The sequence below is a fragment of the Procambarus clarkii genome, chromosome 37 (genome assembly GCF_040958095.1).
Source record: "Procambarus clarkii isolate CNS0578487 chromosome 37, FALCON_Pclarkii_2.0, whole genome shotgun sequence".
NCBI classification, from domain to species: Eukaryota; Metazoa; Arthropoda; class Malacostraca; order Decapoda; family Cambaridae; genus Procambarus; species Procambarus clarkii.
Window position 1 is genome coordinate 33,536,671 of NC_091186.1, and position 13,859 is coordinate 33,550,529.

Genomic DNA, 13,859 nt, shown 5'->3' on the forward strand with positions numbered 1-13,859 from the left:
AGGGCTACAAAATAACCCTCAAGTAGACTGTTTCCTCAACAGCATGAATTCCTGTGTGCTCATCCCCGCAATCACCAGGCCCACCCGAGTCACTCAAACATCTGCGACTACCCTGGATCACTGATGGACCAACATAACAGCTCCTCTTACATCAAGTATAATCACTGACAGAACAACTGACCACTATCCTACCTTCCTTGTAGCGAACATGGCCATAACACCACCAGGTAACAAGAAAATTACCTTTAGGTTACAATGTGAAGCGGCAATAGGCAATCTCACAAATGCCCTCCACAATGTAAACTGGGAATCTAAATTTATCAATACACAGGATAATAATTCGTTAACTAGCCTCTTTCCAAAATTTAAAGCCTTTACAATACTTATTGTCCTCTCCTCACCAAGCAAGTAACTGGCAAAAAGGTTAAATAATCCCTGGCTCACTAATGGCATACTTAAAGCAATCGACAAGAAACATGAATATGAAAAAAAAACTTAGGATTGGCCTAGTTGGAAAAGAAGTAGTTAAGAGGTATTCATCAGTGCTTACCAGTATAATAAGAGCAAAGCGTTCCTATTACGAGAATAGATTCAAAGAAGCAAAAGGCAACATAAAAAGCACATGGAGAGCCATCTCTACCATCCTAGGAGCTAAACAACATTCACATAATAAGATAAAAATCTCCAAGGATGGTTATACACCTGCAACAGATCTTGAAACAGCAACTGAATTTAATAGCTTCTTTTCATCGTTTGGTGCTCACCTTGCCCGAAAAATCCCAGAGACTCAGACATATGTTACCACATATCTTTCACGCAGCTATCCAAACTCTCTTCTCCTCTCTCCGGTCAGCCCTACAGATGTTGTGTCCATCATTCACTCGCTAAAAACCAAAGCTGGGAACATTAGTGAAATACCATCGATGGTACACAGGCGTGCCTCCCATGCCCTTGCACCATCCATAGCACTGCTGTTCAACAAATCCCTAGAGTGTCATACCTTCCCTGATATCCTTAAAAAAGCAAGAGTAACGCCAGTTCATAAAGGAGGTAACACGGCAGACATAAATAATTACAGACCCATATCGAATCTACCTATATTATCAAAATTATTTTTTTTTTTTTTACAAACAGCTCTACTCCAATCTTGTAAAATTCAATATACTAAGTCCCTGTCAGTTTGGCTTCCGCTCCCAAAAGAGTACCAATGATGCTATTGTTAGTCTGCTTGACTTAATCTTCTCAGCCCTTGACAAAAGTGAGTTTCCAATTGAACTCTTCATCGGCCTGAGAAAGGCCTTTGATACTGTTAACCATAACTACCTCTTACTTAAATTCCACCATTATGGAATCCGTGGCCTTGCCCTAAACTATATCCGATCCTATCTTAGTAACAGACACCAATATGAAGCCATCAATGATATAACCTCTCCCACTCTACCACTTAATTACCGTAAAGGTGCCACAGAGCAGCATCCTAGGACCCTCCTGTTTCTTATATACATCAATGATCTCCCTAATGTCTCTAACATACTTAAACCTATATTGTTGGCTGATGATACTACTCATCTACTCTGACCCCATCCTGTTAAATAATGTTGTAAACAATTAATTAAAAAAAGTCTACTTGTGGATGTCAACCAACAAACCTCACACAAAACATAGAAAAGACCTACTATATCTTATTTGGAAACAAATCAACAAATGCAATTCAGCTTCAGATAGATAATGTAAACATTAGCAATAAAAATGATGGAAAGTTTCTTAGCCTATACTTAGACAAGAGACTCAACTTCCGCACCCATATACAACACATAACTAAAAAGGTTTCTAAAACAATTGGTATACTCTCTAAGATACTCTCTAAGATCAGATATTATGTACCCTACTCTGCTCTCCTCTCACTCTATTATGCACTTATCTATCTCTATCTTACTTATGGTAGCTGTGCTTGGGGTTCAACCTCTGCAAACTACCTCAAGCCCATCATCATCCAGTAAAAATCTGCTATCAGGACAATAAATAACTCTACCTTCAGACAACACACAGCTCCCTTGTTCAAATCCTTAAACATGCTAAACAAATTCACTCCATACATTCTCCTGTGTAAATTACGTTTATAAAGCCCTTTTTCTAACTGCAAACCCTGTTCTGAAACTGAGCAACATTAAACAAACTTGGAGCACAATTTCACAAATATTGGGATCAAAGAAATCTTTAAATAACAAACCGACTCTCCTGTCTAATAACGATGGTCAGCTTTCAGCCTCTGATTCTGCTATTGAGTTCAATAGGTTCTTCTCTTCCATTGGTTCATCCCTTGCAAATGATATTCCATCTTCCAGTACTGACATTAAGGACTATCTTACAGGGAACTATCCCCAGTCTCTGTACCTAAAGCCTATTAATTCCACTGACGTCAATGAGATAATCCTTTCCCTTAAAACCAAGTCTAGTGCCCTTGAGGAGATACCAACTTTAATATACAAAAAAGCCTCCAGATCTTTAGCCCCTGCTATTGCTTTGCTCTTCAACAAGTCACTTGAACTCCAAACCTTTCCAGATATTCTAAAAAAAGCGAGAGTAACGCCTGTCCACAAATGTGGTGATCCCACAGATGTTAACAACTACAGACCTATATCAATCCTGCCAAACTTGTCAAAAATTTTTGAAAAACTTATATACAAGCAGCTTTACTCATATCTAGCCAAACTCAATATACTTAGCCCTTGCCAATATGGCTTCAGACCCAAAAAAAGCACTAACGATGCACTCATTAGTATGCTTAACTCGATTCATACAGCCCTTGATAAAAAGGAGCTCCCTGTTGGGTTATTTGTGGACCTGCGTAAAGCTTTTGATACTGTCAACCACCATAACCTTCTTCTTAAATTACATCATTATGGAGTCAGAGGGCACTCCCTACAATACCTCGAGTCCTACCTTACTGACAGGCTCCAATATGTTTCTGTGAATAATACAATTTCTCCCACCCTACCCATCAACATTGGTGTTCCTCAGGGCAGCATACTTGGCCCTCTCCTCTTTCTCATCTACATTAATGACCTTCCAAATGCCTCCCAACACCTCAAACCAATTCTATTTGCTGACGACACAACCTTCATTTACTCCAGTCCTGACCCTCTTGCTCTAAATGCCACAGTAAATACTGAGCTAAATAAAGTCCATCATTGGCTAACTGCCAACAAACTCACCCTTAACATTGACAAAACCTTCTATATTCTGTTTGGCAATAAATCCTCTAGTCTTATAAATCTCAAAATAAACAATACCCAAATTTGTAACAAATTAGATGGCAAATTCCTTGGCATTCTCATTGACAACAAGCTGAATTTCCAGGGACACATTCTAAATATATCAAAAAAAGTTTCAAAAACTGTGGGCATTCTTTCTAAGATCAGATATTATGTACCACGCCCTGCTCTGGTGACTCTCTATTACTCCCTTATCTATCCTTATCTCAACTATGGTATTTGTGCTTGGGGTTCTACTACCCAAAATCACTTACGTCCTCTAATTACCCAACACAAAGCCGCTATTAGAACAATATCCAACTCTGGCCCCAGACATCACTCGGTACCCCTACTCAAATCTCTTAATATGTTAGATATTAAGTCACTGCACATTCTCTCATGTGTATTATACATATATAAAACGCTAAACTATAATGCCAATCCTGATCTTAAAAGCTTCATAGAAGGTTGTAACAGAACCCATGAGCACCACACCAGAAATAAATACAGTTTTGATATTCCTAGAGTACGTCTTAATCAAACTAGAAATGCTCTGCAAATCAAGGGGCCCAGAATGTGGAATGACCTTCCCAACCATGTTAAAGACAGTCCCTCTCTCAACCAGTTTAAGATAAAAACTAAACACTACCTAATAAATTCCCTGTAATCTACCTCACTCCTCTATTGTCAACCCATGTCTGTTATTTTCTTTTTTTTTCTTTTTTGTAATCAACACTGTTTGTCAACCTATTGTATTTGTGCTGCTTTTTCAGTCATGTTCCCCCTTTTTTTTTTATCTTTATTTGTATTTGTTCTCAACATCTTTTATTCTTTATGCTCAATTAGTATTAAGTTCTAGATATTAATGTTTTTCTTGCCCGAAACGCATTGCGTAATAGTGGCTTTAGGCATTGTATGTACTAGCTCTATCTATATATCAATCCATTAATGTAACATCACTTGTATGTATATACCTTACCTGAATAAACATCTGAATCTGAATCTGAATCTGAATCTTCCTGGACAGATGTAATAGAACACATGGCCACGTCCCCACCAGACATAAATATCTCTTTGATATCCCCAGAGTCAAACTTAATCTATGTAAACACTCTATGTAAATAAAGGGACCTAGTCTATGGAACTCACTCCCTTATAATGATTTGAAAAGCTGTCCAACTTCTGCCATATTCAAAAATAAAACCAAAAAGTACCTGTAGTACTTTTTAAGTACGAGGGAGTAATGCGCAAAGCGTCCCTCACCTGTGACGTCACAGCGTCACCTGACGCCATATCAACACATCGGCCATTTTGTCGTCAGTTCAGTCATGGCGAGGACTAACCCTTCATGCAAACTGCACCTACTATCAAGAAGAAGAAGATTTTGTGTTCCACCGATAGTATTATCGTAAGTAAGCACTTATATTTTATATTTTATTAAATTAATTGATTCTATTTTTCTGTAATAAAGGTCCAAAGGGTTGTTAAGGAACAAGGGTGTAGCGATACCGACGCTCAGTGCGCTCAACTCACACCAAAGTATCACCTGTGTAGCTTCTGTAATTAGTGTTAATTAGTTTGCTATAAGATAATGAAGCGAGTATAAGATTAACTCGCTACAAGGGTACTGTGTTGGGAGGTGAGGGCTGTTACTGGTGTCTGTGGGGATGTGAGGACTTGTACCAACCACTATCACCACCAGTACCTTGTCTTGCATCCTGCTTAGTATTCCTATCGAGATATGAAGTATTATTGCATTCATATAATTATTCATTCATTGTCATTACTATTTTTATGGGCTATGTTCTGTTACCCTAATGCTTTTTACCCCTGGGCATGTCCATTTACTCTCCAGCCCTTCACAAGCCACTGCTGCACCCCCTCCATGCCCATACTTACTGTGCTTATTCTTACAGGACTGCACTGCATTATGTGGTGCTCACTGCCTGGACACCTTGATACATGCATTATAGGGTTCTGGTAGTTGTTCTACTCACCAAGCCCTTCCAAGGCCAGGCTTGACATGTGAGAGCTTGGTCCAACAGGCTGTTGCTTGGACAGGCCCCTCAGGCCCACATATCCACCACAGCCTTGTTTGTCCGGCACTTCAAAATCAAATGTTTATTTACGTAAGGTACATACATATTTTTAGGTAAGGTACTCTTTATTTGGGTAAATTTATCTTCGTAGTATTTAGCTTTGGCTCGTCTAATTATCTTGGATAGCAATAACGAGTAATTCTTTGAGAATTCTTTGGAGACAATTCCTAACCTATACTTCTCCCAACCTATACTTCTTCTCAAGGTCATCTTCACTTCTTGAAGATGTTCAGGTTTTCTCTTGAAGATGTCGACGGTTGTTCCAGCAATACTGTATTTCTTTTATTGCTGAAAACCTGTTTTCAGCCATAAAAAAATAATCCTGAATCCAGAAAAAAATCCCTTTTGTATCGTCTGGAAATTTTCAAATATTGCTGATCAAACCTGAGTCTAAATTATTTGTATATATTATGAATTACAGAGGTCCCAGGACAGGGTTTTTAGGCACTCCACTTACATTTTCCCACTCTGACTTAACCCCCATTTATACAAACTCAGTCTTATCTTTTAGCTAATAATTTATTGTACACACCATACTCAGCCTGTGTAGGGTAGTTTATTGTGCATGTGTAGTATATATATTTGTGTAGTATATTTGGTATATTTAATGCCTCTAACCTCTCCTCATAGTTCTTGTCCTTCAGTTCTGGGAGCCACTTAGTAGCATGTCTTTGCACCTTTTCCAGTTTGTTTATGTGCTTCTTAAGATATGGGCACCATACAACCGCTGCATATTCCAACTTTGGTCTAACAAAAGTCGTGAACAATTTCTTGAGTATTTCGCCATCCATGCATTTAAAAGCTCTGAATATTATCCTTTACCTGCAATTGGTTGTTGCTGTATTTATAGAATATGATTTGTTCTACTTTACATTTGTTTGTTCCTTTTTTTCAAAATTTCTTTCTGCCTCTCTCCTCACTGCCGTGTAGTTGTTTCTCTTTGTATTACTGGTATGTTTGGGGGTTTGGCCTCTTCGTATATTGATTCCATTTTTGTGTCTTTTGGTCTCTGTCCGTCTTGAAATTTCAGTTGAACAAATCCTGTTTCCTAGTTCTGCATCTTTGTTTTGGTATAAATGTTTTTGTTCCTTTATCATATATTTCACAAAATTGACATACTGTGCATTAATTCATCTCAATTACTTCCTTTCCTAACAGCAAGCCTTTCCAGTAAAATTCTTTGAATTCTTTTCTGACTTCTGGCCTAATGTTTGTTTTATCCTAGTGTGTATGATGCCTAGCGTGTGTCTGGTGCCTGTTGTGTTAAACCGAAGATAAATGCATAAGTATAGGTCAGTAATTTCTCCAGCTTTGAAAGGGGCTTTCATTATGCAGCAGTATTCCACTCTAGAGAGCACTAGCGTCTTGAAAACTATCATCATCGGTATAGCATCTCTAGTGTGAAAAGTTCTTGTTATCTATCCTGTCATTTTTCTTGCAGTTGTGACGGCTACTTTATTGTGTTCTTTAAATGTAAGGCCTTCTGACATCAGTACACCCAAATCCTTTACGTTGCTTTTCCGTTCAATGTTATGATTTGACTGAGTTTTGTAAGTGGTTTCCGTTTTTATATTTTTTATTTTTTCCGTAGCGCATGAGCTGAAACTTATGTTCGTTAATCACCATGTTATTTTCTGTAGCCCATAGAAAGACCTGATTTACATCTGATTGGAGGTTTGCCGTGTCCTCTATGTTGCCTACTCTCGTGAAGATTCTAGTGTCATCTGCAAAGGATGATCAAGTACTATAGGTTGTGTCCTTGTCTATGTCCGATATGAGGATGAGAAAAAGTATTGGAGCAAGCACAGTACGCTTGGGGACTGAGCTCTTTACGGTTGATGGTCCAGATTTTATTTTGTTGACTACTACACATTGGGTTCTATTAGTCAGGAAGTTGTATATCCATCTGCCTATTTTTCCGGTAATTCCTTTTGAACGCATTTTATGTGCAATAACACAATGGTCACATTTGTCAAAGGCTTTTTTTTGTCAAAGCGTTTTGTTTGTCTTCCATGGCATCTAGTGCCATGTCAGAGTGGTCCAGCAACTGTGATAGGCAAGAGCGCCCTGTTCTGAAACCATGTTGTCTGGGGTTATGGAGATGCTGTGATTCCATGTATTTTGTGATCTTACTTCTTAGCATTCTCTCAAAGATTTTTATGATGTGCGATGTTAGTGCTATCGGTCTGTAGTTTTTTGCCTCTGCCTTATTTCCTCCTTTATGGGGCGGTGCTATCTCTGCGGTTTTTAGTATGTCAGGGACAATGCCAGTATCTTGGCTTTGTCTCCAAAGAATGTGAAGGGCCTGCGATAACGTTTTTTACAGTTCTTGATGAATATAGAGTTCCAAGAGTCAGGGCCTGGTGCAGAGTGCATAGGCATACTGTCTATGGCTTCTTCAAAATCCAGTGGGGATAGGATCACATCTGATTTATGATTTGATGTTGGTATCATATCCATGAAAAATTCATTTGGGTTATCAATCAGATGGATGGAGAGCTACACTCGTGGTGTCCCATTTTCCCAGCACTCTTTGTCATATAATGCTTTGAAACTTTTGACGGATTTGGCCTCCACCACCTTCTCACCTAACATGTTCCAACCGTTTACCATTCTGTTTGCAAAAGTGAATTGTCTTACATTTCTTCGGCATCTTTGTTTAGTTCGTTTAAATCTATAACCTCTTGTTCTTGAAATTCCAGGTCTCGGGAAATCTTCCCTGTCAAGTTTATCAATTCCTGTTACTGTTTTGTACGTAGTGATCATATCTCCTCTTTTCCTTCTGTCTTCAAGTTTGGAATATTTAATGCCTCTAATGTCTCCTCATAAATCCTGCCCTTCAGTTTTGGTATGAATGTTTGTGTGCCTTCATTGTATATTTTGCAAAATATGGAATACATCTCATTTACTTTACTTTAAGAATATGGTTCGATCAATTAAAAACCCTCTTGTTCAAATTGCAAAGAGACTGAAAGAGATGCAGCATGCTCAATGGATTATATATTAGTGATTATTATTAGGATTATATATTAGTGAATCATATTAGTGATTCAATTATTATGGTCATAAAACAATAAACAAATAGTTTTGGTGTTATTACACTCTATTCACAGGTTATATATAAGTATCTGCATGTTTTGTTCACCATTACAAACCACTAAGTTGGTTTGATTTTTGTTGAGATTGTTATTTATGATAAGATTCCTTACGTTATCTGAGAATGAAGCTATGTCGGTATTGGGAAATCTATAGATGGCACTTATAGTCAAGGAGGATTTAAGGGATTTACTGGAGAACTTGGCAAAGGTATATTCACAATAGTCGTCTCTATTACTAATGAGACTATTGCAGATGAAGGTATCTTTGTAAGATATTGCTATGCCACCTCCTTTTTTTATTAGGCCTGCAGTTGTGAATGGCTTTATTATCACCTTCATTGTATTATCACCTGACCTAATGCGGGTATAAAATCAACTAATATATATATATATATATATATATATATATATATATATATATATATATATATATATATATATATATATATATATATATATATATATATATATATATATATATATATATATATATATATATATATATATATTCAAAATTCGTCAGTGTACTACATTTTTGTTGTTGCTTTTAGGTGATGCTTTTAACCAGTGTACGTGGGTCTGATTGTGAAACCACAGTTCGAAGAATAATGAAGATATGAACAAACGGCCTGTGGTCACTATACAGTCTGGAAGGGCAAAAGAAGAAATTGGCATTTCTACAAAAACAAGAACTATATAATGTTATTTTAAGTAAGTAACCAAAAAATTAAATAATTTTTTTAAAGTTTAAAATTCACTTAAAAATGTAAATTTTAAGTTAAAAAATTTTAACCAAAAAACTTGATATTTTTCATATTTGGAACCATTCCATAATCCCAAGCATAAATGATTATATTTCTATCACTTGCTCTTAAGATTGTTTCATTTAATAGAGGTTGGGCATAATTGTTCTCTGCTGCTAATAGAACTGACTGACTTAGCTATAGGAAAATGTAAAATTAATTGGTTTATCCATTACAGTATTTTGCAGTTTATTTCATGATCCTGTGCTTAATACTTGCATAAATAGTAGATTACAAAATGCATTTTTATATCATTAGTATTGAATAATAATAATGCAAATAATTGACTTATAAATGATGTACAATTAATTGGTAGGTGATATTATATTATTAATATTTTTTCATTCTTGCAAAGCCTTAACAAAGCCATTAACATGTTAATATAAACTTGATCACCTTCCACTTATTTTCTCATGTGCTACCTACATGTACAAAACCTTATTCCTAAATGCATATTTTGTTCTGAAACTTGTCCTTTATATGTTGTGTATCACCATCTCTGGAGAGTTTTATCTGATTGATGTATAAATTACTTTTAATTTTACAGAATATTATTGTTATACTGAATTTATTATTATATAAATAACTTAATTTTACAGAATCATCTATCAACGCACATCCACAAGTTGAGGAGGAGGATGTGACCTTCCAGATTTCTGAAGTACTGAAACAGGCACCAAACAGGCCTGGTGGATCTAGGTACAAGGTAAAATAATTTAATTTTTTTTTTTTTTTTTTTTTACTAATTGTCCGATATATATATATATATATATATATATATATATATATATATATATATATATATATATATATAAATATATATATAATGTGTCGTACCTAGTAGCCAGAACGCACATCTCAGCCTACTATGCAAGGCCCGATTTGCCTAATAAGCCAAGTTTTCTTGAATTAATGTTTTTTCGACTACCTAACCTAACATTTTCAGCTACCTAACCTAACCTATAAAGATAGGTTAGGTTCGGTCATATATATCTATTAATTTTAACTCCAATAAAAAAAGAATTGACCTCATACATAATGAAATGGATAGCTTTATCATTTCATAAGAAAAAAAATAGAGAAAATATATTAATTCATGAAAACTTGGCTTATTAGGCAAATCGGGCCTTGCATAGTAGGCTGAAAAGTGCGTTCTGGCGACTAGGTACGACATATATATATATATATATATATATATATATATATATATATATATATATATATATATATAAATATATATATATATATAAATATATATATATATATATATATATATATATATAAATATATATATATATATATATATATATATAAATATAAATATAATGTAATATAATATAATATAATATAATATAATATAATATAATATAATATAATATAATATAATATAATATAATATTATATTATATAATATAATATAATATAATATAATATAATATAATATAATATAATATAATATGTATGTGTGTGTGTGTGTGTAATTACCTAAGTGTAGTTAAAGGATGAGACCATCTTCCCAGCACTGTCATATAACGCTTTGAAACTACTGACAGTCTTGGCCTCCACCACCTTCTCACCTAACTTGTTCCAACCGTCTACCACTCTATTTGCGAAAGTGAATTTTCTTATATTTCTTTAGCATCTGTGTTAAGCTAGTTTCAATCTATGACCTCCTGTTCTTGAAGTTCCAGGTCTCAGGAAATCTTCCCTGTCGATTTTATCAATTCCTGTTACTATTTTGTATGTAGTGATCATATCACCTCTTCTGTCTTTTAGTTTTGGCATATTTAATGCCTCTAACGTCTCCTCGTAGCTCTTGCCCTTCAGTTCTGGGAGCCACTTAGTAGCATGTCTTTGCACCTTTTCCAGTTTGTTGATGTGCTTCTTAAGATATGGGCCAACTTCTGTTGTTGGGCACCACACAACAGCTGCATATTCTAGCTTTGGCGTAACAAAAGTCATGAACAATTTCTTTAGTATATCACCATCCATGTATTTAAACGCAATTCTAAAGTTAGAAAGCGTAGCATAGGCTCCTCGCACAATATTCTTTATGTGGTCCTCAGGTGATAGTTTTCTATCTAGAACCACCCCTAGATCTCTTTCTTTATCAGAATTCTTTAAAGATTTCTCACATAATGTATAGGTTGTGTGGGGTCTATGTTCTCCTGTTCCACATTCCATAACATGGCATTTATTAACATTAAATTCCATTTGCCAAGTGGTGCTCCATATACTTATTTTATCCAGGTTTTCTTGAAGGGCATGACAATCATCTAAATTTCTTATCCTTCCTATTATCTTAGCATCATCAGCAAACATGTTCATGTAATTCTGTATACCAACTGGTAGATCATTTATGTAGACAATAAACATCACTGGTGCAAGAACTGAACCCTGTGGTACTCCACTTGTGACATTTCTCCAGTCCGATACATTGCCTCTGATTACTGCCCTCATTTTTCTATGTCAGAAAATTTTTCATCCATATTAGAAGCTTACCTGTCACCCCTCCAATATTTTCCAGTTTCCAGAACAACCTCTCTATGTGGAACTGTCGAATGCCTTTTTTAGGTCCAGATAGATGCAGTCAACCCAACCATCTCTTTCCTGTAATATATCTGTTGCTCGATCATAGAAACTGAGTAAATTCGATACACAGGATCTTCCAAATCGAAAACCATACTGTCTGTCTGAAATTATATCATTTCTCTCCAGGTGTTCTACCCATTTAGTTTTAATTATTTTTTCCAATATTCCAATTCCAATTTTTTCCAATAATGTGTGTGTGTGTATGTATATTTGTGTTGTTGAATATGACCGAAAGTCATAGTCTTTCTGCCCCTCTCCTTACTGCTATTGTTGTTTCTCGCATCTGTGTATTGCTTGTATGTTTGGGCAATTTTTCCCCTTTTCCTAGTTCTGCATCTCTGCTTTAGTATAAATTTTGTTGTGCCATTATCATATATTTCACAAAACTTGACATACATCTCATTTACTTCATGTCCTAACAGAAAGTGTTTGTCAAATTCCTTAAGGAAATATCTGAGTTCCCCATAATGACCTCTCCACAAGTCAGGTTTTTCAACTGCTTCAAGCTCATTTTCTTCCAGATTATAATGCATTGCATACTTTATTCCCAAAAAGACATGGTCACTTTTATATAAATTACACACACAAACTTTTTATATATATATATATATATATATATATATATATATATATATATATATATATATATATATATATATATATATATATAAGTTTGTGTGTGTGTAATTTATATAAATAAATAATTAAATATTAATTTTGTTAATATCTTTTCAGGGAAAACTTGCAAGTACAATTCGTATACAAGAGAGGCAACAAGAGCCAGAGGATGTCTACTAAGAAAATATATAAGTCTTTATCCTCACACTCTTGATATATGGTCTTCTCTGGTCTCTTTATTTTCTCTCCTCACAAATGTCCCCTTTTTTTATTTCTTTTACGTTTCTCTCCTGTTTTTCTTAACTTTTAATCTCTCCTTTCCTCCTCTCTTCTAACACCTCTCGTTTCCTGTCTCTTCTAGCTTCTCTCTTCCTTTACTTTTTATATTTGTGGTATTCATTTATGTCATTTTTATCTTGTATATTTTTCTTGCATCTTTTTCTTATCTTGTGTTTCTCTTCCCCTTCTCTTCAATGATTTCTCATTTCTCTCCTCTCTCTGTTGTTTCTGTTCTGTCTTCTCTCTCCTTGCCTTAATTTTGTTCTGTCTCCTCTTTTGTTGTGTGTGTGTCTTTCTGTCTCTGTCTGTCTCTCTCTTTCTCTCTCTCTCTCTCTCTCTCTCTCTCTCTCTCTCTCTCTCTCTCTCTCTCTCTCTCTCTCTCTCTCTCTTTCTTTCTCTTTCTTTCTCTTTCTTTCTCTTTCTTTCTCTTTCTCTCGCTCTCTCTGGCTCTCTTGCTCTTTCTCTCTCTCTCTCTCTGGCTCTCTCTCTCGCTCTCTCTCTCTCTCTCTCTCTCTCTCTCTCGCTCTCTCTCTCTCTCTGGCTCTCTTGCTCTCTTGCTCTCTCTCTCTCTGGCTCTCTCTCTCTCTCTCTGGCTATCTTGCTCTCTCTCTGGCTCTCTCTCTCACTCTCTCTGGCTCTCTTGCTCTCTCTCTCTCTCTGGCTCTCTCTCTCTCTCTCTCTGGCTCTGGCTCTCTCTCTCTCTCTGGCTCTGGCTCTCTCTCTCTGGCTCTGGCTCTCTCTCTCTCTCTGGCTCTCTCTCTCTCTCTGGCTCTCTCTTTCTCTCTGGCTCTCTCTCTCTCTATGGCTCTCTCTCTCTCTGGCTCTCTCTCTGGCTCTCTCTCTCTTTCTCTAGCTCTCTCGCTCTCTCTGGCTCTCGCTCTCTCTGGCTCTCGCTCTCTCTGGCTCTCGCTCTCTCTCTCTCTCTCTCTCTCTCTCTGGCTCTCTCTCTCTCTGGCTCTCTCTCTCTCTCTGGCTCTGGCTCTCTCTCTGGCTCTGACTCTCTCTCTCTCTGGCTCTGGCTCACGCTCTCTCTCTCTGGCTCTCTCTCTCTCTGGCTCTGGCTCTCTCTCTCTCTGGCTCTCTCTCTCTCTGGCTCTCTCTTTCTCTCTGGCTCTC

At 36.3% G+C, this 13,859-nt stretch overlaps 1 long non-coding RNA gene across 1 annotated transcript in view; it reads left to right on the plus strand.

Moving 5' to 3' along the window:
- Window positions 1–4,512: 4,512 nt before the first annotated feature.
- The window catches only part of LOC138372098 (uncharacterized), a 140,543-nt gene continuing 131,196 nt past the window's right edge, over window positions 4,513–13,859 (plus strand). Inside the window, exons 1-3 of the long non-coding RNA XR_011230715.1 lie at window positions 4,513–4,662; window positions 9,003–9,162; window positions 9,854–9,960. This is a non-coding gene — a long non-coding RNA (uncharacterized lncRNA). The remainder of the gene's footprint in view (window positions 4,663–9,002; window positions 9,163–9,853; window positions 9,961–13,859) is intronic.